The sequence below is a fragment of the Mycteria americana genome, chromosome 7 (assembly GCF_035582795.1).
Source record: "Mycteria americana isolate JAX WOST 10 ecotype Jacksonville Zoo and Gardens chromosome 7, USCA_MyAme_1.0, whole genome shotgun sequence".
Lineage (NCBI taxonomy): Eukaryota > Metazoa > Chordata > Aves > Ciconiiformes > Ciconiidae > Mycteria > Mycteria americana.
In genome coordinates this window covers 9,092,592-9,115,177 of record NC_134371.1, presented here as the reverse complement: position 1 = coordinate 9,115,177, position 22,586 = coordinate 9,092,592, and the positions used below count along the sequence as shown (strand labels likewise).

The following is a 22,586-nucleotide window of genomic DNA, read 5'->3' as shown; positions in this document are numbered from 1 at the left end:
GCTTGCCCCGACTTACGGGACAGGCAGCAGCCCAGCCTGGGGCTCTTCCTGAGACCTGCGGTTATAGAAACAGTTGAAATGGCCCCAAACGCTATTTAAAAAGACGCAGTTCTCCGAAAGACCCATGGAAGGTCTCGCCCTCGAGAGCTGGTTCTGTGCCACATATCCCTTGGCGGAGGAGGGATTTCAAGCCTTTCCTATCAGCGCCTCATTCCAGGTACCTTGGTCTGGGGAGCACCCAGCGCAGCACGCCGGCTGACTCCAAGGATTTCATCTCCCTGCCCCCTCCAGAGCCAATTGCTAAAATGAAGCTGCTGGTACTTCTTCGTTATGCTAAAATATTTGCCACAAGAGACACGCTAATTGCTTAATACGATTTTAAAAAAAAAAAAAATCTAGAAATTTCTGTAGGTAAAGAGAGCATATATCAGCTTTATTGAGCAAGCTAAATATTTTAAAGGATATGTTATCTCATGCTTTAAGGTATAAATCAAACATGCAGCCACAGCAGGTTCGGGCAATGGTTCTCTTCTTGGTAGGTTCCTCTGCAGTTTTGTGCCGTCCCCGGAGGACACGCACAGGCTGGTGGGATCCCCAGACACGATGCAAACTGGGGTTCCTACGGGCAGACCTCTTGAGGTGTTTTGGGGAAGAGATCTGTCTTCCCTGCCGTTGCATTCAGGATGGGCTCAGCCCCCTGCTCACACAGGTGTTCCTGAAAACCGCATCCCTTCTACTTTTCTCCTTGGCAAATGGAAGAGAGAAAAGAAAGAGAATTTCTGAGTGAGATGTAAATAACGTTTAGCGAGCGGGCCTTGGAGTTGTAGAGGAACTCATGCACTTATGCTTAAATCATTTTGGTGGTTGATTTAGAGCCAAATCCTGCTGGCCTTACTGAGGCAATTAGCCTGATTATTGCCAGAGGGATACTCACACAATTAAGGTGAGCAGCGTTTGTTCTTTATTCCAGAAACCAGTTGTCTGTGCAGAAGTAGTTGACACAGCGTAGCTGTGCGGAGGCAGTACGGTGACAGGCACCGAGAGAAACCTTCAAACCCAGATGAAAACCTGGGGTGTTTCAAAGAGGGATGGATAGACAGACCATCCGCCTGGCACTGCTCTGAGCGGGACGCGAAAACCTGACAGCGAGAGACGCGTCCTCGCGTGTTCGCTCTGCGGGACTGCAACTGTTGTTGCTTCCCCAGCTTCTCCAAAGGAGGGAACCGGCTAATTTGATCTACAATTGCCATTTATCAAAAAGAGCATCTGAAGTCTTCCCATGATATTTTTTCCCTCTCTCCCTGCTATTTCTAAGGCACCTATCAATGTGGTACATAAGTACCATCTGGATATCTGGCTAGTGACCAGCAGGCTGTGATATGTGAGGCTTTTTAAATAGAGACAAGCAGAATGGAGAGCAGAAAGAGTAGACAAAGAGTGGAAAGAGTAGACAAACAGAGCGTGTTTTAATGGAGGCTGAAGAAGGTGTAAATGAACTCAGTGACAAAGAGGGCTGGCGAAACACCTTTGTCCAAGATTTCCTGCTCAAAGAAGAGGTGGAGTACGTGACGACTTCTAGGAGCCTCCCTAGGTATATTCAAATTGCCTGGGAAGTGTGCTTGCAGACTGGCAGGGCTGCTGCATCGACCCTGTAGATGAACGCTCACCGCAGAGCGTGAACACTTCTGCAGAGGAAGCTTCTGCCTGCTCTGCCAGGAGAACCTCTGCACCTTGCGCTGGATGACAGCACTTATTTGCATTCACGGCACAGATGTGCTGGAGTTTTATTAAGGAGGGGCACAGCTTTGAGAGCAAGAATCCCGATTTCCTTCTCCCTCACCCTGAATTCAAGGCAATTTAGAGGGTTTATTTGGCTCATAAGAAATAAAAGAGACTTTGCAAAATGGGAATTTGCCTTTTTGATCGACCTTAAAAGTTTATGAATAGTCTAGTACAAGGTTTTAGTGTGAAGACACTTGTGTCTTCTTGGTGATGATACATTCACTCATGTCAGTAGAGTTTACTGTTTGTGTCAGTACTGTCCCCCATGTTGGCGCCTGTGTGTGCAGAAAATAATGTCTCAGTCTGGTAGAATATCATTGCTAAGAAAACTTCTGTTGTCAATTACTTGGAATTTTCCCTGAACTCTGATGATTCTGGAGCAGAGTTAGGGCTTCTGGTGTTATGACAGAATTTTGCAAGTTCTGTGATGGCTTTTGACAATCCAGGTCCCAGCAGGCAAAGACTCCTCACTTGAAATCAATCAACTTCTTCATCACACAGGAAAAAAAAGAAAAAAGAAGCCTGTCTAGAAACTCAAACCTAGTTTAAAAGGGGATCCTCTCTGTGCTGAGTTACTGCAGATATCTCTACATGACAAGCATATTCATGTAGGGAACCATCTAAAGGCAGGCGCACCTAACAAAGACATCCTGTTCACGCTTAATGCACCAGATAAATTGTTTTAAAATGCAGAGTTATTTTGTGAGCTCTTAGTGAATAAGCGCATCCACATATGCATCTCTGAAGAGATTTTTAATTAATTGCTTTCAGTCATTTTCTTTTTGTAAAATTAGAACAATGATGGAATAGACTGGCTGCGGAGTTTGGCCGAGGAAAGATTATACTAATCCACTTGAAATATGACTAAAACAGAAAGCAAGAAGAGATAAAAGCAATTTTTTTCAAAGCTTGTTTACCTGTGACAAAATCCTTCCAAATCAGCTGCACACAAATTACTGGATCATCTTAATTAAACTCTACCAAAAAAGATTTTGCTGTGGACTTCTTGGGATATTTCACAACCAGACAGTATGTCCTGTGATGCTTTTTGCAAGATGGGGGAATACATGTTTCCTGCAATTAATAATTAGGAGAGCAGCAGAGCTTTCAAAGAGCAGAGTGGCAGCAAGATCAACATGTTATATGGAAGCAAACAAAGAGGGGGAACTTGTCAGAAGTTTATGCTATACCCTGATGCATCATTAACACGGGTTTTCAAAAGTCAGGGGACTTTTCATTTGCAGATCCTCCAGTTAATAAAATGCTATGTTTACAAATGAACTTCCTTTGTTCCCTGCTTGGATTATTGCTCCCTCTGCCTTGAAGTATATATGCTTTGTTGAAGGAATTGAAAGATGTCCTAGTTGCATTGATGTTTTCCACTCAGGCTTTGTTTCGAAACCCTTATTTCCTGGATCAGTAAACTTCACCAAATCACAACAGTCATCCTTACACCTGCTCTGCAAGGACTGTTTTTCACAGCCAAATCAATTCTTTCCCTATCACCACAACAGCAGCTCTGGAATTCAACATATAAGCTTAAAAACAATAGCTAGCATCAATAGCTAGACGGGCCCCGACGGTCGAAGACCAATGAGCGCAGACAAAGCTGTTGTCCTTTTCTGCCCTTCAGTTCTTTTAGAACTCTTGGGCTCTGCAACATGTTGCTGTGGTCAAGACATGGTTATCTGAAGCCTGTTTCTGCAGCAGTCTCACTGGGTCATTGGGACAGAGGAATTTAGGGGTGTTTAGCTGGGACATGTGCTGTGCCAGGGCTGTGACTGCTCCTTGCTCCCCATACCCCACTCCTGGCTATGTTCTTCTCTTGCTTTTCTTGCACCAGCTCTTGTGCTCATTGGCTTCCAACTGGGCTCCTTCAGCCAGCCAAAACCAAAGCACGGTTTCCTGGAGGTTTTGTGAGCTGAACTGGCTCCCCAGAGGGCCTGGAGAGCTGGAAGGTGCAGGAGGGGGTGGCTGCGTGGGAAGGGAAAGGCAGTGGGAGAGCAAGGGGTAATGCAAACCCTGGGGCAGCTGCAAGCTGCCAGGGCAGCCCCCTTGGGTTGTCTGTCCGTGTCCCCCCCCCCCCCCCCCCCCCCCCCCCAAAAAAAACCATACACCCCTAACCAAGGTCAGAGAGTCAGTCTGTTTGGCAGTAGCACTGAGGAGCATTCCCGCTCCTGCGGATGGAGAGGGACACAAGTCTCCAGAAGGATTTTCTATTCCTTTGTTTCCTCTGACTTTGATTTAACCATGGGCTGTGATGCTTTAAGTACCAGATATTAATTAGAAGTGGTAGGGAGTGTGTCCCAAAGGGATCATACTCCTGGTCTTCTCACTATTCCTAGTTTGACTTATTTCAAGTTATTGCTCTGAAACATTATTTATTCACTCAGGAGCCTGACGTTTATAAGGCCTATCTAAATTTGCAAATAACTAATGGTTGTCAGTAAGGAGTACCACTCTGCTGAGGTGGAAAATAGCTTGCCCGCAAGTAAAATACAGCCAAGTATACGGAATGATTTCTGCAACACTTCTGTAAGGCAGGCAATGTTATCTTGCCCCTTCTTTGGTACCATGCCTCAGCAGGCACGCAAGGACAGTGCCGTCCAGAGGGCTTCTGCCAGGATGGCGACCTTGAGCAGATGAACAACTTTGGGCTCAAGCAGAAACTTCAGTCCCACTCTGATCCACTGACAGGGAAGTGGGGAAATGGGAGAAATGTTCTTTTGTCTCCTCTGGTCTTCAAAACCTTTCTGGAGGTGGTGCATTTAGGACAATGCAGTGGCACACAGCGCAGGAGGAAGACTGAAATCAGACAAAATTGCTAGGTACCTGGGGATGGCTGGAGCACAGATCCTGGCTGCTTGTGCCCATCACGTCCGCGGTCTGGGCATCTAGCTATTACCCCCTTTCAGTGTTTTGGAGACTCTTAACATCTACGGCTAGTTGACGTTTTTCTCCTTTCCCCTGAAGGACACCTTCCCCGTTGCTTTTGGATCTACCGGTTCCCTGTGATGGGGAGTTGTGGTGCAGATCAGTGCCAAGGATTCAGTAGGCAAGAAAGGCTGGTGCAGGCTTTGATGAGGTGTTGTCCAGTTACGTGATGCAAAGGGTTACCTAAAGAGCTTATGTGTTTACTGGAGTAGTTTTGAAAGACCGTTGGGGACCTCAGAGCTGCCAGGTCACTCCTCCTGTGGAGTTACAGTAGATGACAAATAAACAGTGGGGACACCCAGGTGCACTTGTGACTGTGTTGCTGCCTCCAACCTTCCAAGGATCTTAGAAGAAGATGCTACAGCTCCAAGATGTTGCTGTGTGTCCCTGCAGGGCTTGCCAGTGGCAGCTCTCTGCTCTCGACCAAGCATCAGAGGCACCAAAGCATGGACCAGAGGGGCAACCAGCAATGTGGGCAGAGCGAGCTGGGATTTGACTTTTTCTGTGTTTTCCCTTTAAAAATTAACTACTTCTTTAAAAGTGCTCCATATAAAATTATATCACTTGGCACAAGCAGAGATGGGGGTTAATTATGGGCAATAGGACAGCTTTATATTAAGAAAGAAAAAGAGGTATTTCAAGACCTAACAGGAGCTTTAGTGGTATCCAGGGGGAGTTTCAAGTTGGAATTTCATTCCAGACCACACTGAGTCAATTTTTGTCCTAGCAAAGATCCTCTGTGTTTGCTTTGATTTTAGTTCCTCTAATTCTTCTCGTTCTCTTACTCTTCCCAAGCAACATTAATCTGGCGATACACGTGCCCTGACAGAATATGAACGCACGTGCATTGCCCGTAGTGACTCTCGCTGCGAGGCTCACACACAGCGCTTGCTGCGTGCAATTTAGGCACATTTCTGTTTTTAGGATAAATAACGATACCTGGGATCACTGGACTTTAAAATCATTGAAAAGGTAAAAAAGGCTGTCTAATGAGGGTGTAACACTGCTGGTTGGCTCTGTGCAGTCGCAGCAACCCTGTTGATTCAGCACACACCTGACTTACTCTACGTAAAGTGGGAAGTAGTTGGACAATACAACTCACTTGGTAGGAGACCTGAGGCTTCCTCCTATATGAAATAAGTACAGTGCAAAGGTAATTCAAAAGGCAAATATATTTGTGTTTTCTAACCTTTTCCTCCTCATTTGTTTCTGAGTCAAAAGCGCTTGGTGTTTTGACAGCTGAATTTTTTTTTGTTTCTGAGAAAAAACACTTGACAGAAATTCTTCGCCCAACTGATTTTCACTGCTTTTAAACCATGCACCAGACGCTAGTTAGTTAGTTTTCTTCTCGTCTGTTATTTTCACAACTTTTCCGTACCCCCTGGCATGTCATCAGAGCCCTGCCTGACAAAAGCTAAACCACGTCACCTCCTTGCTTGACTGCACCTGCAGCGAGCGCCCGCGTAGCGCCTGCACAGGGAAGGAGCGGGAGCAACCGCTCCAGGGCTTGCCATGGGCCGCGTCTGGTAAGACCATAAACCTCGAGGTTAATGACCCAAATTCAATAGATTCATTGTTAAAAATTATACAGTATATTTACGCGTTCATGCTGTGTCGGTCCCTACCTCCTATGTACGTACTCTATGTGCAGCTGATCCCCCCTCTGCCAGTGGTCACCCTTATTTTTCTCCTCTTTCAATGTTTTCTCTCCTGCACTCACTGTGTCGCTGCTGATGGTCTCTTGCTGTCCTCCCTGTTGGCTCTCTTCATGTCATGCAACGTGCAAGACAGGCACAACAGGAGAGGCTACAATGTGGAAAATTTAGAAATTTCCATTCCACAAAGGTGTGTTTTCCTTTTATTTCGGCTGCACAAACAGCTTCCACAGGCATCGTGGACTTATACGGGAGAGTTAGGCAGAACGTGGGGACATGGCAAACACTGTGAGAGAAAGGCCCATGTAGCGCGCGACGGATGACGCTGACTATTCATTTTAACTGAGCTGCAAGAATTCAAACACTTTTCATGAATATTCATATGAAACTGAAGGCTGTTTAACCCGGCTCTCACATCTGTCTGGTGGGAGCACTTCAGTGCTTATGTGTTGCTCGTATGACTACTTGCAAGACATGAATTTTAAACCTGACTGCTCAGATAGGGATGGAAATCCAATATGAAACAGTATACTTCGTTGTGAAATTTGCAATTCACTTTCTGCGAGTTAGCTATACAAATTATCTAATCAAGGAACACCACATGACTGAACTAAGCAACACAGTATGAATTTGCAAACATTTGTCATTCCCAAAAGATCTTTAAGCCAAGAATTATTCACTGAAGAAATTCTCAAATAATATCAAATAAATAAATTAGAAAATTGCATGAGCTCCACAGACAATTCATAAGCAGAAGGGCAAGTGATATCCATGGCAAAAACTACTCATTGAGCATCTGAAGAAAACAGGGAAATTGTTTCTCAGCACAGTGAATCAACCTGATGCAGTTTGCTTCATTATCTGCTGTACAGGGATGGAGCAAAGGGAGTGTTGAGAGATTTGGAGTCACTTCTGACAGGCTCTCAGATGAATGGATATTTGCTGCTGGCAGAAGTTTTTGTAAGTGGCAAATTTGTCTGGAATAGTTTTGAAAGCAGATTTAGTTTTGGTTCACAGGATTTGCAATATGTCTTACTTTACAGTTGAAAATGCCTGAAATGTTAACCTGCTCCTGCTACAAAATTTTGCTTTGTGTTTTGCCTTATCTGGAGCTCTATGTTCAGTCTTGTTCCCCGAGTACCACAGCCTGTATTTCCATGGCATCATTAGCACGCTATCCTCGCCCTTTTCGCAAGGCAGGGCTACTACCCTGCCCGTTTTGCAAAGAGGCTGGGGGACTGGTCCGAGTCCCCCGAGAAGTCTGTGGCCGGGCGCAGGTTGAACGGTCTCCCTCCTCCTCGTGGTTTTACCCCTTCAGCCCCTTCCCTCAGAAAGGCACTGAAGTAAAACAAAGTAAAATTGTCTAAGCCTCCGGAAAAAAGTGAGACGGAGAAGAAAAAATAGGTACTTGATTTCCACATGCATTGCTCATTTCTGACACGGATTTAATATCTCTGCATAGTATCTCTTTGATCCATACTGCAAACCGCTAGAAACAATTTCTTTGGAAGAAAGTTTGCCCTGTTATCATTATATACCAAGTAGTGTATATAACACAGGTCAAAACGGTTTTTTTCCCCAATTTGCAATGCAAAGTAATGCACTCGACTGAAAAGTTGTGGCTTGGATCAAATGGAGAATATTTATGTTATGTTTCTTAAAAGGAATTCTTACTATTCCTGATCCAATATTGCTTCTCTTTGGCATAATCTGTATTTACTTTGATGGAATGCATTTAGCACTTCTGTTGTTAAATTGTCATCAGTGTTTTAAATGAATTATATCATGACCTATTTACAACGTAGTATAATACACTGAAATTCTCCTTAAAGGAAACATTAGTTAGGGTGAGTAAATTCAAATTACTTGTTAAGTCCCTGCTATATAGGAATTATTTTTCTAATGAAGATGTAATGAAAACAATCAGTCTAACAGAATTCTCTAAGTTGTGAGCTTTTGACAACAGTATTGTAAAGTATGCTTAATGACACCCACACTAAAGTAGACTTAAAATGGCATCATAACCTTAATTTTAAAATTTAGCAGAGCAAGTGATACCATACGTCTTACTGCAAGATATGATTCTCAGCTGCTTTAAGTGCATTTTTAATAGCTCCTGTGAGAAGCATTTCCGCAAGCAGAACATTTTATTGTTACTAAATACCACTCGCTCTGAAGTCTCTCTGTTGTTTGGAAATGAAACTTTAATGCACAAGTCGAAACAATTCATCAACACAGGGAACATCACACTCAGACCAAACACACCAGATGAGCGGGATTCTGCATATGCATGGACACAAGATTTTCACTCATTAAGTTCCCACTACTTATCTTGGTGAGGGTCACATGCAATGACAAAAATGCAAACTTGCAGCCCAGCACTGACCAGGACCCCATGCAAACCTCGCTGCCCTGTTTTGCCATGCAGACCCGACTCTTTGATGTTCGGACATTTTCTCGTCTAGCAATGCTAAACAGGCGCATCACAAAAAAGTACACAAGGCTTCTAACATTGTGCATCACCTCCTGCACTTCTGGCTGGGAAGAAACAAGCTTTTTCAAGGGGAAGCTTTCCTGTTACACTACTGAGTGTTCATTCCCCCCTCAGCCCTCGCTCCCGAACCTTTCAGCATCCAACTGAATGCCGTTTACATCCTTCCCCACACTGTGGTTTCTCAGAGGGAGGGAGGGTGGCAGGGGGCTGGCAGCGGCACAGGAGGAAATCGTACCTTTTTCCGTCTGAAACTACAATTCTCGTCCAGCAAAACAATGCCAACGGTGCAGAGGAAGCTTTGATTATGCAAAATGGATGGACACATCATGTCTTTTTTGCACTAGGTTATAACCTAAGGAGTTCCTCACCCGGAAAATCCCTCCCGCCCCCCACCCCGGCTCTGTTTTCCCCTTTTCAAATGACATCGGTGGCACTCCAGACACATTTTACGCGTTCATAGCATGCCTCCCTCATCTTACAGGCTCCATAGCTTTCCTCTTCCCCTTTTATTTTAGGGCAGCTTCCCCTCTCCCACCTCAGAAACAGCCCAGCTGGCTCGGTAGAAAAGGAGTAAAGTGTTTTCTGCATGACCTCTATGTATTTTACTCCGTGGGAAGAGCAACGTGGAATGCACGCTCAGCAGGCGGCAAGATTTGAGCCGGTTTGTCCTCGAGGCATTTCTGCCATAAAATGCAGGACCATCAGCAGTATTCCCACCCTCGGCTCTCCCCCCACATCCCATCACCCCCTCCCCACCGCCGCCTCGCCGCTGCCGACTGCACCTGGCTGCGCTGGGAAAGCCAGGGAGCAAAGCACAAACAATGGGCACCGAACAGCAACAGCTCCCTTTGTTTCCCATGCAAATCCTACCTCCGAGAGTTGTCACATCTTCCTCCGAGGCGAAGCCTACTTATTAATAAACAGAGATCCAGCGGAATCCTCCAAACTGCCACCAGTTGTTAAGTGCTGTCATCGTTCCCTCCTGGTGCTTAAACCTTTTTGGACCATTAATGTCACAACCCCTGCTAACTCGCAGCTTAGTACTCCCTGCTCAAAATGTCTGAAATAGTTTGGAAGGACAATAGGAATGACAGGCACACTAGACAGCCATGCTTGAAATTAGTTATCTCAAGCCGACTTAAGGCTGTTTCGTAGTGCTTTTAAGGCATGCACTCGGTAGGGTTTATTAACCTAGGCTAGGCACGCCATTCCTGCTTTTAGTCAGTGCTGTAATAGGATGGCTGCTAGAAATGCAGCGATAGGTCTAACCCCATTCATCTCTCTGTAGTTTTTAAACCTCCCCGGGAGAGGAAATAGCTTCAGTCATCCTTAAACTTACTGAGGCTACTGTTTCTGCAGAGCAGGGTTTCACACATTGTTTTGAAACTACGGAGAAAATCACTCCCGGGAATGGAAAGTGCCGGAGCTCTCACGACTGATGCGAACGGCAAAATGAACGCGACAGCATCCGCCCCCACCGCAAGCTGAGGCTGTCGCAGGAGTTAGTGGAAGTAGCGATTGGAAGCTGAAAGTTCATAAAACTCTATAAGGCAGATGTGGCACGAAGTGAATTAGGGGAATGTATGGATCGTGCTGTGGTTTGCTGTTTTTACAGAGTCACAGACGTACGCTATGCTTCCCAAAAGGCAAAATACAGCTTGCAGATAGCGGAGTCTTGCAATCTGAATTTGCAAGTTGACAGCACCCGGGCTAATGATGAGCAGAAGAAACGTGAGCGATGCATGGCATTCGCGGTGCCTGTGATGTGTGGAAGAGGGGTGGTGAGAGGATGCTATTGGACACTGCTGTTTTCGGGAAAACCGTGCGCATCCCTAGGTCCTGGGTCAGGAATATTAGGGCTCTGCTGAGATCCTGGAGCCTTTTTCTTCTTGGTTGTCAGTTAATAACCAGCCTGGGTCAAGAGGGATCAAAGCTTGTTAATATCTGCTGTCGTTTCAGTGTTGCTGATCTCAGTGTGGTTCCTAGTGGACAAATGTAAAAGCCACCAGCACAGATGTGTCCCTGCCAGCAGCAATGGCACACAGGCTGAAGGACTGGAGAGGCAACCTGGTGCCAAGGCAGGCTGGGGGAGAGAGCAAGCGGGGAGTTAGCACTTTTGCTGCTTGTTCAGCACCTGCCTGACTTTTTGGCACCACCCAGTTCACAGCCCTTGGCTTAAAATGAAAATACCATGTGTGGAGACATCTCAGAAATGAATGGCGTTTAGAGAGATTAAGGAGGAAAGCAGATCACGGTGAAAACCCTGCTGTAGCTGCCTCACAACATGGGACTGAAGGGGTTAAGAGAGCACTAATGGCAAATATGCATTAGGTTTTTAAATGATTGAGACCTGAGGGCAGTGAGGGCTGGTTAAGATGTGAGCCTTCTCTTTTGAGAAGATCTGGTTTGGATTTGTGTTGGTCCTTTGCACTGGTGACTCTTATGGACTATTTGAAAGTTGCCCTTGCAGGAGAGGAGGCTGCTTGGTCTGTGCTGAACCAGCTGGTAATTTCTGCCTTGTTCCCAGGGGGAAAGTGGCCAACTTAAACCCCTCTTTTTTTCCACATCATTTCCTGCCACCAACACACCAGATGCCCACACTGCCAAGGGCTTTACCGAACAGCATGTCAGCGTGTGCGCTCAGCGTGGGCTACAGCCTCTCCTCCGTCTGAGTTGGCCTTCATGGAAAGTATTGAGTGACAGCAAGCTTGTTGCTGGCGCAAGCAAGACACAGATGTGGACGGAGACACCTGGGACTACCACAAGCATGACATTTGCCCCCGAATCAATATTGCTCCTAACAGGGCTGCCTTTGCCCTCTGTGCTTGCCCATGCCTGTACTTGCCGTCAGTCTTGGGCATCCTCCCTTCCCCTTTTCACCCCCTGCACCTTGCACAGTCAGCGTGTTGGAGGGGAGGTCTCAGGGCTCCAGGGTTTTTTCTCAGTTTACAGTGGGGGATTATTAGCACCTTAAGCTTCTCCCAAAATTGGTGGAAGCAAAGGGGACTTTGAATTTTGTAGGCATGAATCTCAGGGTGGACCATTACGTGCCGACTGCTAGCACGGCTGCCAGAACAATACCTGCTTTGTGAATAATTTAAAGAATTTTTTCACTGCCACTTATCTAGCATTTTTCATAAGCAGTACATTCACCTTAAGGCAGAAAAATAAAAAAGGGAAAAAAGAAAAGTTGTCCTTGTCCTGAGCAATATACTTCTGTCTCACTAAGGGGCTCACTGTGCAATTGACTTGTAAGTGGGATGACACAGCAGTTCAAGAGACATGAGAGAGATTCCTATGGGAGATACACAGGTCTAGGGGTGCTGACTTTGTTGATGATCTTTTGAGAGATTTCAGTACTGAACTGGACGCAACAGCGTTCAACGACAGGTTAAAGTAGGTGATCATTGCCACCCATGTCCACAGTTCACCAATTATGTATGCTGAATACAAGGTGGCTCATAAAAAATGGATGACTATCCCAGCTCCCCCCTCCCTTATGGATTGAATAAATTACTTACGGACCTCCCTGCCACAGTGATCCCATAGGCTTCAATTCTTTGCAGTAGGTTAAGGTCACTCAGACTTGGTGGTCAACAGGCGATAACTATCTGTGAGAGCCACGTAACCGAACGGACAAGGAGATGTATTGAGTAGTAATTGAAAGGGGGGTAAACTGTTCAAGGTGTAAGCTGTAGGCCCATGGAGGATGATCAGAAAGATCTTCTAGGGGGTCATTAGTTCAAAACAGTTCAGTCTTAGGGAGATATTCTGAGATACTCGCCCTTTCCTCAGGCTTTTTCTAATCACTGAGCAGCAACAGCAGCTGCCATCGGTGATGGGACTTGTGTACTCCCTACCCGTGCCATGGCTCTACTGCTGTTGCATTTTTCTGATGCACCAATCTGCTCCTTGCTGGAAAGAAGATACAGAGAGCGATGGAGCACTGATCTGATCAGTATGGCAATTTTCTGGCCTCCTGGACTGTATGAATGTTGCAAAGTAGGATTGCCCTGGGAAACAGAGGGCTCACATGTGCTTTCACTTTGCTCTCCATCAGCAAAATCCTATTGACTCCTGTAGGAGCTGAGATTGCTGCTCAGCTCTGCAGCAGTAACCCCTCTTCGAGAAAACTCATCACTTGCAAAGAAGTTGCAACAATTTAAAATGCCTCTCTCTGTTTCTGACCAGTGTTTGCTTAGGAAACAGCCAAGGAGGATGAAGGAGAGGAAAAATTCAGAAGATTTGTAGTTTGCATGCTGACTGTAAGTCAAACAATATAATGAATGGAGCAACTAATGCATAATTTCATTATGAGTCATCCTAATTATAACGAGAATTTGATAGATACATAACTAGAAAGTGTAACTATCTGCTACAAATACACATTTCTAATTGCACAGGGAAGTACACAATATAATTAAAGCTGCAGGTTACACATACAATAACCTTTTCTTCCCCTGTGGTGACAAATTCTCTAGGAACAGTATGAATTTGTTTTGAAGTTACATACCTATCAGACAGCATTCTTTCTACCCACTTGCTGAGTCTTTTTGAAACAGCAGCAGGGAGTCTCACTAATCCATAGATACTTGGTGTGAATCACATATTAAAGGAATTGCAGGAACGATCTGTCGATGGCTCTTCCATGTTGGGTCTCTCTGTAGAGCGTCAATGGTCAATGCAGCGTTAGCCTGGCATAGCTACAGATGTGATGTGCACAGCAGGTCATGGATTGTATTAAGTATGTATAATTACAGTGTAAATGAAAATTAGTCTTAACAAGAAGAAGGATCATTCAAAAGAGGCCAAATTCTGTCATACACATCTAGATACTCTTGGGCTTTGTGGAGCCTGAACTCAGAACTGAGTTTTGCAGACAGCAGCTATTCCCTAAAAAGGGCAAGTCCAGTGTGGGGGAAGATAAATTCCTAACAGTTCTCTCGGCTACGTGCATTAATCCCACCTCTGTCTTTTAAATGAAAGAATTATGCAGAAAGCCGGTTGATGTCAGTCCCTGAATTTACAGCTCTGGCTGGTCTCCCTTCTCTTTCCTGTGGTAGAACAGGCAGCACCTGTGCCTTCTGCAACTTCAGAGTGCAATAGCTGACGTGCTGCCACAGGAAAACGCTCAGCCAGGCTCTCCGGGGTGACTGGTCATTAGCTTCCTTAGCATAAAGTCAGAAATCACTTGTTTACTGATGGTGAAATGCAACCCTGTGTTTGGCCATAGTCTGGCAGTCTCTCTTGTGCTGAGAATCACAGGACACCCAAGTGTCCTGGAAATCTGTTCATATAACTGAGTTATATTACACCGACTAGCTAATCACTTCCACATGCTGCTTGATTGTCCCCCTTTATATGCTGACTCTGTCTTTTTCTTGCATAGCTCTTTTTAAGCCACTTGCCTAGGAGAAAATAACTACATCTGGAGCGTTGTTAAATGACCCAGAAGTTGCTGCTTTGCAGGCTGACATTATTTGATGCAAATAGATGGTTTCTTGCTGTGAAAATATCCTTGGTTGACAATCCATTGGGTACTTCTGACGATAGTTGTCTGAGGAGTTAAAACACAGGCTCCTCTTTGCATATTCACACTATCATTCTTACAGAACTGCCGGTATTAAATTCTTCCTGCGCAGTTTCAGTGGAGGCCTTTCTACTCCCCATTTGTTCAACAGCTGCTGGTGCGCATTGCTCCTTCTCTTTGCCTTCAGCTTTTGCCATCTGCCATCATTAAGTTGCCCAGGTGTCGGAAATCTTCTTGCTCTTCTCTTGTAAACATTATTCTGCCGCCTTCTTCACTAACTCAACCTTCATTTATATAGAGGCTGATAGATCAGGCTAGCTGTTCTCAAAACATCTGCTACATTTCATACTTTATGGGGGCGGATGGGGAACAGAGTACATATACTTGCTGGCAAAAATAAAGACTGGTTAACTCTTCCTTCACTTTCCTTTCCATCTCCAAGAGCTTACTGTTTTCCTGCTTTTCCACTTCTAGATGTGCCAGTTTATTAATACTTGCCAGTTGGGACATTACCGAGAGCAAATATATCACAAAGCACAGCTAATTTTCAGAAACATCAGAGTTCCACATATTGCAACGATGTCTAGTCCTCAGTGGTACTGAGGAGCAGCAGAGATGGGACATACCTGAGACAGTTACCAGCAAAGACATCAGAGTAAACCTTTTTCCCTCTTTAGACTGCTTCTGCTGGTGCAAACAGGGGCCACTCCACTGAATTCAGTAGGTTTTCTGCTCAGATAAAGGCCAGGCATCCTTTTATGATTACCTGGAGAAGAAATCCAGACTCAAAGAGCATCTTTCACAATAACGTGTCGTGTAAACTATTGAATTCTTTTGGCAGAGATGATGAAATTAAATGATTTCTGGTGTGCCCGGTCCTCCTCAGTAAATCACAGAAGATTGACTGTAAGTTTGAACAGCAACAAAACAGAATCCAACAAAACAGGCTGCTTACACAATGCTGCTTGCTGGGCCCAGTGAATGTTTACTGCTTAAAGGCTAGTAAAATATGTATCTGAGGATGCACACCCAGTTGCTGGGGCCAGTCTCCAGCGCGAGTATTGAGTAATTCCAACAGGATTTCATGCCTCAGTGATTTTACTCTCCTCAGTTTGGGTCTCAGTACCAGTGCTTTCAAAGCCTGATTTTGTGTGCAACTATTGGGCAGAGATGGTTTCCTGCTCTGAACGGTTCTGCTGAGCAGCAATTGCTGCCTGCTGCTTTCCCATTTGTTAAGCAATGGATTACTGTTCAAACATTTGCAGCCCACGTTGGTCTAAGCTCTGTGTGCAATCCTCCAAATTTACTCCTCTCCTGGAATGCCGTGATCAGAGATTGTTTCTTGCTTGTTCAATAATTTCCTGAAGCATTGCTCTAATCAACGCTGCTGCGGTTTCCTTGCTTTGTGACGGATAATGCATTGTGCTATTCACCTTTCACGGAAAAACCAAATTGGCCACTTAGATGCTCTCTGATTTTACATACAGTGCCTAGCTGTTTCTCCACCAACTCTCGATGGCTTTTTCTATCCACGCATTCCTATTCCTATGTTAATATTACTTCTCCAGCAACTTTAGCAAGATATTGCTAGATAATTCTTTCCTCGCCTTTTTTCCACCCCCCTGCAAATAACTCGCTACGCAGTGCTCTCCTTTCTTCAGGATTCAAGTATCTCCTTTAATCTGTTCTTCCTTTTATTCTTTACTCAGCTGCTGCTTTGCTTTGGTGGAATAGTCACTACTCTGATGAAGCTCATGCTTCTATTTCTGTTCTCTCCCTTTTTGAAAGGTCTTTTGCATCAGTGAAATGCCTGTTTGGGTTTCTTTGATGATTTGGTGCTGTACGCAAAGCTCTGCACTCCAGGTGTGAAAGATCAAGTCGTGGAAAGAGCATGCAAAGGGGGAGGGAAAGGGACTCTGCCGTGCGCCTGCGAGGGGAGTTTTCAAGGAAGCAATGGCAGAAGCAGATAGGTAAATAGCCGGGGAGTCAGGCTCTGTACTGTGGAGAGGCCATTTTGTAGCGCCGTGCCTCAGTTTCCCCATTTGTAAGCTAAGAACCCTCCTCTGCCTTTATAAAGTGCTTTGCGAGCTTTGCCTGAGAACTGAAAGAAGACAACTGAAATTCAGTCTTGTTACGCTTATGTGGTTGCTGTCTCGCTGATAAACTTTTAATTCAGAATAGTAAGAGCCTAAAACTGCCTAAGTAGCCGCCGTATTGTGCAGCGTGTTTTACGCTGTATGTTGCTGGTCACATATGTCCTGAATACAGGTTGTCCTGAACGCACAACCTCCCTTGCAGTGTCCTCACAGCCATCTCGCAGCCATTTTACTTTTCTAAGGGCACCCAGAAGGAAAGGCTGTTTCTCCTGCGTCCAAGATGTCAGAGCCATCAAGGTCTCAGCAGAGCTGTCACAACTTCACTGACTCCACAGCCCTCTCTCAGTTTTCTTAAACTGAGGACAAGCAACACATCTCACGATACTTGCTCTGGCGTGAGCGTTAGCAGCTGCCTTGTAGCTGTGGAGGTGTGGGAGGCGTGCCTGCGCGGGAGAGGCAGAACAACACGCTGGCCCGCAGTGGGCCCTCGCCTCCTCTCAGGTTGCGGAGGCAGCGGTGGCCTCCACGCTAAGGCCAGGACGCGCTGTGCGTTAGCAGGGCTCTGCGCGGGGCTGGGGGTTTGCACCCTCGGCATGGTTTAGGGTTTTGCCAGGCCTGGGAACGGGTTGCAGGAAAGACTCGGGAATTCTTCTTCCCTTTTCCCCCAGCCCTGTCTTGATGTCCCTGGCTCTCGTGTGCGCGATTGCCACAGACGCTTACGTAGGCTGCTGCAGGTGGTGCAGCCCTGCATGCAGGGTGAAGAAGGATTTCGGTGGCAGCTTCAGAGGAGCAGGGGGGACATTGCCCGGGCTGAGTTCAAAGCCCAGCCTGTTTGGAGAAAACATGTGCTGGCAGGGCCAGGAGAAACCTCTCACAGATGCCGCTTTTTAATTTTATCAACATATCGTCTGCAGCAGGTGCTCAGAGGGGCTTAACCCGCACCGGGGCACACTGCTGCAGGGTGTGTGGCTGCTGCCAAAGCTACCGGCAGAGGATTTGTTGTTGTGAATATCAAAAATTCACCAAGGTTCAAAATCTTTTCTCAGTTTTCCTGTGTAAATCTGGAGTTACCAGAGGGATTTGACTGTATTCACTGAAGTAGAGTTGTTTGGGATTTATACCACTGGGGGCAACACTTGGTCTTAAACATACATCTCTGAAGATATATAGGTTTCGTACAAAGTTATTTCCCCCCCCGTGAAAAACTTACAACCCCCGTACAAAGCTGCCACCTCTTCCCCATCATCACAGCAGCTGAGGACACAAGATGTGCTTATGGATAAATGACTTGGGGGAAAAAAAATGGTATTTGGAAACCAAGCACATGCTTTCCAAGAGGAAAAAGGCAGAATGATAAAGCTTTGCCTTTCACACAGGCCACAGGGATACTCCTTTGGCATAAACACACATTTTTTCATTGATAAAAGAAATCTCCTTTTTCCATCCTCTCTGATATGTTTTTCGGTCTTGTGTATGCAAAAATATTAATGTATCATCAAAGGCTGAAGTGAAGAGGACTCCAGAGGAATTAGGTGGTGAATTATCTCTGGTTTTCATTACCTAATGCTATTTGTTTACATCTGTTGGAAGTGATTTTATACTCATTATGCCTACTGAAGTAATGTTTCATTATTTCTCCACTTTAGGTAATTTTAAAAATGAAAAAAAGAAAAAGGAACAACTTGTCCATAAATACACCTGTAATCTGACCTTTTCTCTGCTCTGAGAAGTTTTGAGTAGATTCTCTAAATTTTTTTGTCTGTACTTGCTCTATTTTAGGACTCATAGAAATAACCTTGACTCTAAATTTTGGAATCTAAGATAGTTACAGAAAATGCACAGCAAGCTGTGGAGTTCATCCCTATAGGGATGAGGGGCCATATCCTTAGCAAGAAGCACTGCACAAGGATTTGTCCGACAGTACACAAATCCTACCCTTCCACTGCAGGGGCTCTCAGCTGGAGCTTTAGACCACAGAAACCAGCTATGTTTTAATGGTGAGTGAATAAAACAAATGAGAAAAGAGTCCCAGAAAGTCTTTACTTCTGCAAATAATGCCCCAGCTCCAGCGTGACCAGCTGGATGTTGCAGGATCAGGCTCTGGGGACACATTTTGGCCTCAGCTGCCTGTGCTTCAAGATAAAAGCACTCTGGTGTGCCTGCCATACACACACGCATGCACACACAGCATCTCTAACCCCTGGCTCACTCCTCTAATCCACTCTCCTCCCACCCACAGCCACCGCAAGAAGGATGTATTTTTTTTTTTACTTAGTTTTCATGCTTTTATTTCAAATACCTCTTGGTGCAGTAAACTAGTAAAAAAACGCAATTCCTGGAAATGCAATACCCCTTGGGGGAAGCATGACGGATCTGGTCGTGCAGGACCAAATCTCCCCAGGGTCCCCTTCATCTCACCCAGCATGTCTATTTACCCCCTCCCCCTGCCCAGAGGTGCTATTATTTTTGCACAGAGGACTAAACCAGCTCTCTCCCTTCTTCGCCCCTGCTGCCCACTGGCTCCTGCTTTGCTCTCCTCGCTGGTGCGCTCAGCTGGCTCATTAACCCCTGCCAGGCTGGTGGGCTTAAGCCACGCTCAGCCTCCGGCAGCAAGCTAGCGTAATCCCTCGGCAAAGGCAAGGCAACCCCTTGGAGCGCTGGCCTGGCTCTCCAGACATATTGTACTGTCTGCAGAGCGGAGGTAAATAACTGCGATAGAATAACAGGCCCTCAGCTGCCTCACTACTGCGAACAGGAGCAAGTCCACCAAACAAGCAAAGTATCCCCGTCCCTCTTGGTCCAATGCAAAACCTCTGCTCTGTTCAGGTTTAACTGCTGGCTGGTACGAAAGGGTCGGGAAGCCCACGGGAGCAGGGAGGGCTCTTAAGGTGTGAAGGGCTCAGGGGCACCTGTGCCTCCGTGCCCTGCATCGGTCATGGGTGTCTGCTCACGTATGGACGGCAGGGCTTAAAGTATCTGTGTGAAAAGGAGTTCCGAAAAAGGTAACTTGCCTGTCGGTGGGCGGCAGAGTTGGGCCCTCGTGGGCAGCGGTGCGGGTGTGTGCCGACGCAGGGGTGGGCGGCCGGCAGTGCCTGCAGTGGCATCGCCGCTGCCGCCCCTCTTTTCTCTGTAAGAAAACTCAGGGGGAAGCCAAGGCAGGGGCTGTGTTCATATACGAGGTCAGTAATTAGATACTTCAGCATATTTGTCAAGATAGGCTTCCGAACGAGGGGAAATTCAAATTAAACCTTTCAAAGGGGTGAAGAAATGGAGAGCCAATTCAGTTTTCAGCTTCACCTGTGTAAATAGAGAGCAACTCCCGGACTGTCAATAGAGTGACTGCTACTTGCGCTGGTGGAAATGGGCAGAATTTGGCCTTGCTGAACACGGGATAACATGAAGGACTGTTGATCTGGAGCCAATGAGGAACCCGGTGTTACTAGACTGGTAGCAAGTGATGCCTCTCCCACACACTGAGATGAAGAATACAGGTCTGAGTCCAAAAGCTGAAGATCCGCTTTTTCTTTCCTCTCTTTTGCAAAGAAATAAATCATGTGCGTTAATTATTTTGGACGTCTTGGCTCTTTCAGGGTTCCCTTTCAGAGACCGCTCCATTGTGTCAAGAGCTGAACAACTACTGAACAAAAAGACACTGTCTGCCCAAAGTTATTAATGTGTTTTATTTCAGTAGCCTCCTGATATTTTAGCTACTGGAACATTCCTTGAAATATTTGAGATACTGTGAAGAAATTTCATGCCGTTAATTTTTAATATAGCCATTTTTAATGAAATAGAGGATCAAGATTCTGCGTTTATGTATTTGGTATGATATATATGAGATATATTCTCTACTGTATAATTACTGCTGTCTGCTGTAATTCCTGACTCGAGATGTACAACCGCATTTTACTCTTAAAACTTAAATCCTGAAGTGGGATTTTGCTCTGGAGATCTTTTGTCCATTTAATAATAACACTCAATAATGTTTGAGTATGATGGGAGAACACCTAAATGTAAGTATGAGCCCAGTTACCGTCAAGCAATATAGTTTTACAAAGGAAGTCTTAAACTTTCCTGAAGCCCTTCTGATTTAAGTGGGTTGACAGGAATATAAATGAGAATGAAATTTCCCCCTTTGCTGGCATCTGATTTAGGAATTGTATTAATTATGACAAGAGCTTTTTTCCCTGCATAATCAGATTTGCTAAAATTTCCTTACTAGGTTCATAAAACTGTTTTGTGAAACAGAGAAAATTAAGGGGGGGTTTCTTTGCCACTAAGTTCAAATTTGTCTGAAGTTTCAGCTGGACTCTGGTATCCTATTAGGGTCCGTCTTTGATAATAATCATGTTTCAGTTTCATTACTTTCTCTTCTAATTCCAGTCACTGACCATTCATTTTATTTTTTATAATAGGAGTAGGAGATTAATTGTCCATGCAAGGCTGTTTGAGATGGTCCTAGAACAGCTCAAGTGAAATGCCCTCATTTTTCTTAATTTTCATTAACTCAACTTTATTGTTTGTATGTAGTATAAAGTTAGTAAAATGCCATATCGCAGTCCTGTACGGTATGGCTTGGAGGTCTGTCTTAGCAGCTATTGAAACGGCCTTTGCGCACCTACATCTTGGCACGGATGCTAAAATGAGGAAGGGGGATGAGACGCAGAGCCCCGGCCAAGGGCTGTGCTAAGGAAGGCGTAGCAAGGGGCAGGCTCAAGAGCGTATCATCCCAATGGACAGTCAGCCCTGAGAAAGCAAAAACAAAGCATAAAGACGTGATGTGAACTGCGCAAGGCACATCATTTCAGGGACTGAAACCCCTCCAGCTCATGGCCTTCCACCCTCCCCTGCCCTCATCTTCCTCCCTCAGATAAACTGCACCTCTCGTGGGCTAATGATCACTTTAGGGCTTACTCATGGACTAGATCTGTGAAAAGCTGGCGCTGTTTATTATCTGGCAGGATACAATCACACCTGGCCATCCTAAGGGATGGTAACATCACCAAAGCAAGGAGGGGCACCAAAGGTTTGAGGGGCAAAAGTCAAAAAGCTGCCTTGGCTGAGCAAAGAAAAAGGAATTCCTTGGTGGGTAGGGTGAAGGGAGAACAAGGGAGAAAAAAGATGTTATTATGAACAGCTTGCTAACGTAAACTTAGCACACAGGAGCCTATGAGGTCCTTAAATCCAGGTCCTTTTCCATGAGTGACCGAAGGATATAGAGATGCTTAAGAATTAGATCCCCAGCCAAAATGCTGTGAACATCTAATAGCCTGTTAGCTGCAGCATCCAGAAACCTTTGGATCAAACCCAAGCAAAACACATGTAATATTCCCAATTCTATTTTCATTTCTAATCACCCGCTTCTATGCACTTTGCAGTTCCCTGGCCTGTTTTAGGGAACAGATTCCCTAACTGCCATGGGAAAAGATACAGCATTTTGTTTCTACTGGTCATATGGAAATACAGGTCTTACATTATTTTTCTAGATCTTGGTCTGTTTGATTCCTAAACCCCTGATTCTGTACTTTGACACTGCAAAAGCCCGATTTCAAACCACTTTTGAAGTACAGAATGTAGAAAACTCCAAACATAAAAACAAAGTAGAAAAGCAGGTAATAGAGGCTAGCTGCTATTCTGCTGTGGCTTTGCTGGAGCCAAGATGTAGGGAATCTGTCTCCAGATGGGCCACTGTTCCTATCACCCCTTTGTGTAGTACTTGCTTAGTATATTTTAAGAGAAAAATATGATCGATGTGACTAAAGGCTGGTTTGTCTGACCCCAATGTTATACAAAGCTTTATGAAGGAAAAGGACTTCTTTTTGAAGGAAAAAATGCAATACAGCTCTACCAAAGGTATATTGTGTCAGGTGAATTTGATGATTTTATTTGATAAGATAATGGATTTTCTTGACAAAAGTAGTGCAGTAGATCTAATCTCTCTGGACTTCTGCAAAGTATTTGACATAGTGAAAAGATTAGTCAAACTGGGGAAAACGGGGATTAGTGGCATTGTGCAGGAAATGTCTGGAGAGTTAGGGAGAGTCTTTAATGTATTTGGGAAAGTTTGGGGTGCAGTGGCTGCCCTTGGAGTCCCT

General features: G+C 45.2%; 1 protein-coding gene across 2 annotated transcripts in view; it reads right to left on the bottom strand.

The window, feature by feature from the left end:
* LOC142413022 (calcium-activated potassium channel subunit beta-2) overlaps nt 1-22,586 on the bottom strand; it is a 159,803-nt gene that overhangs the window by 95,812 nt on the left and 41,405 nt on the right. The window contains exon 1 of one of the 2 annotated variants that reach the window (XM_075509059.1): nt 9,736-9,801. The exons of the other annotated variant lie outside the window; for it this stretch is intronic. The gene's annotated coding sequence lies outside the window, so the exon portion shown is untranslated. Of the gene's footprint in view, nt 1-9,735; nt 9,802-22,586 lie in introns of those variants that run through there. 2 annotated transcript variants of the gene reach the window in all.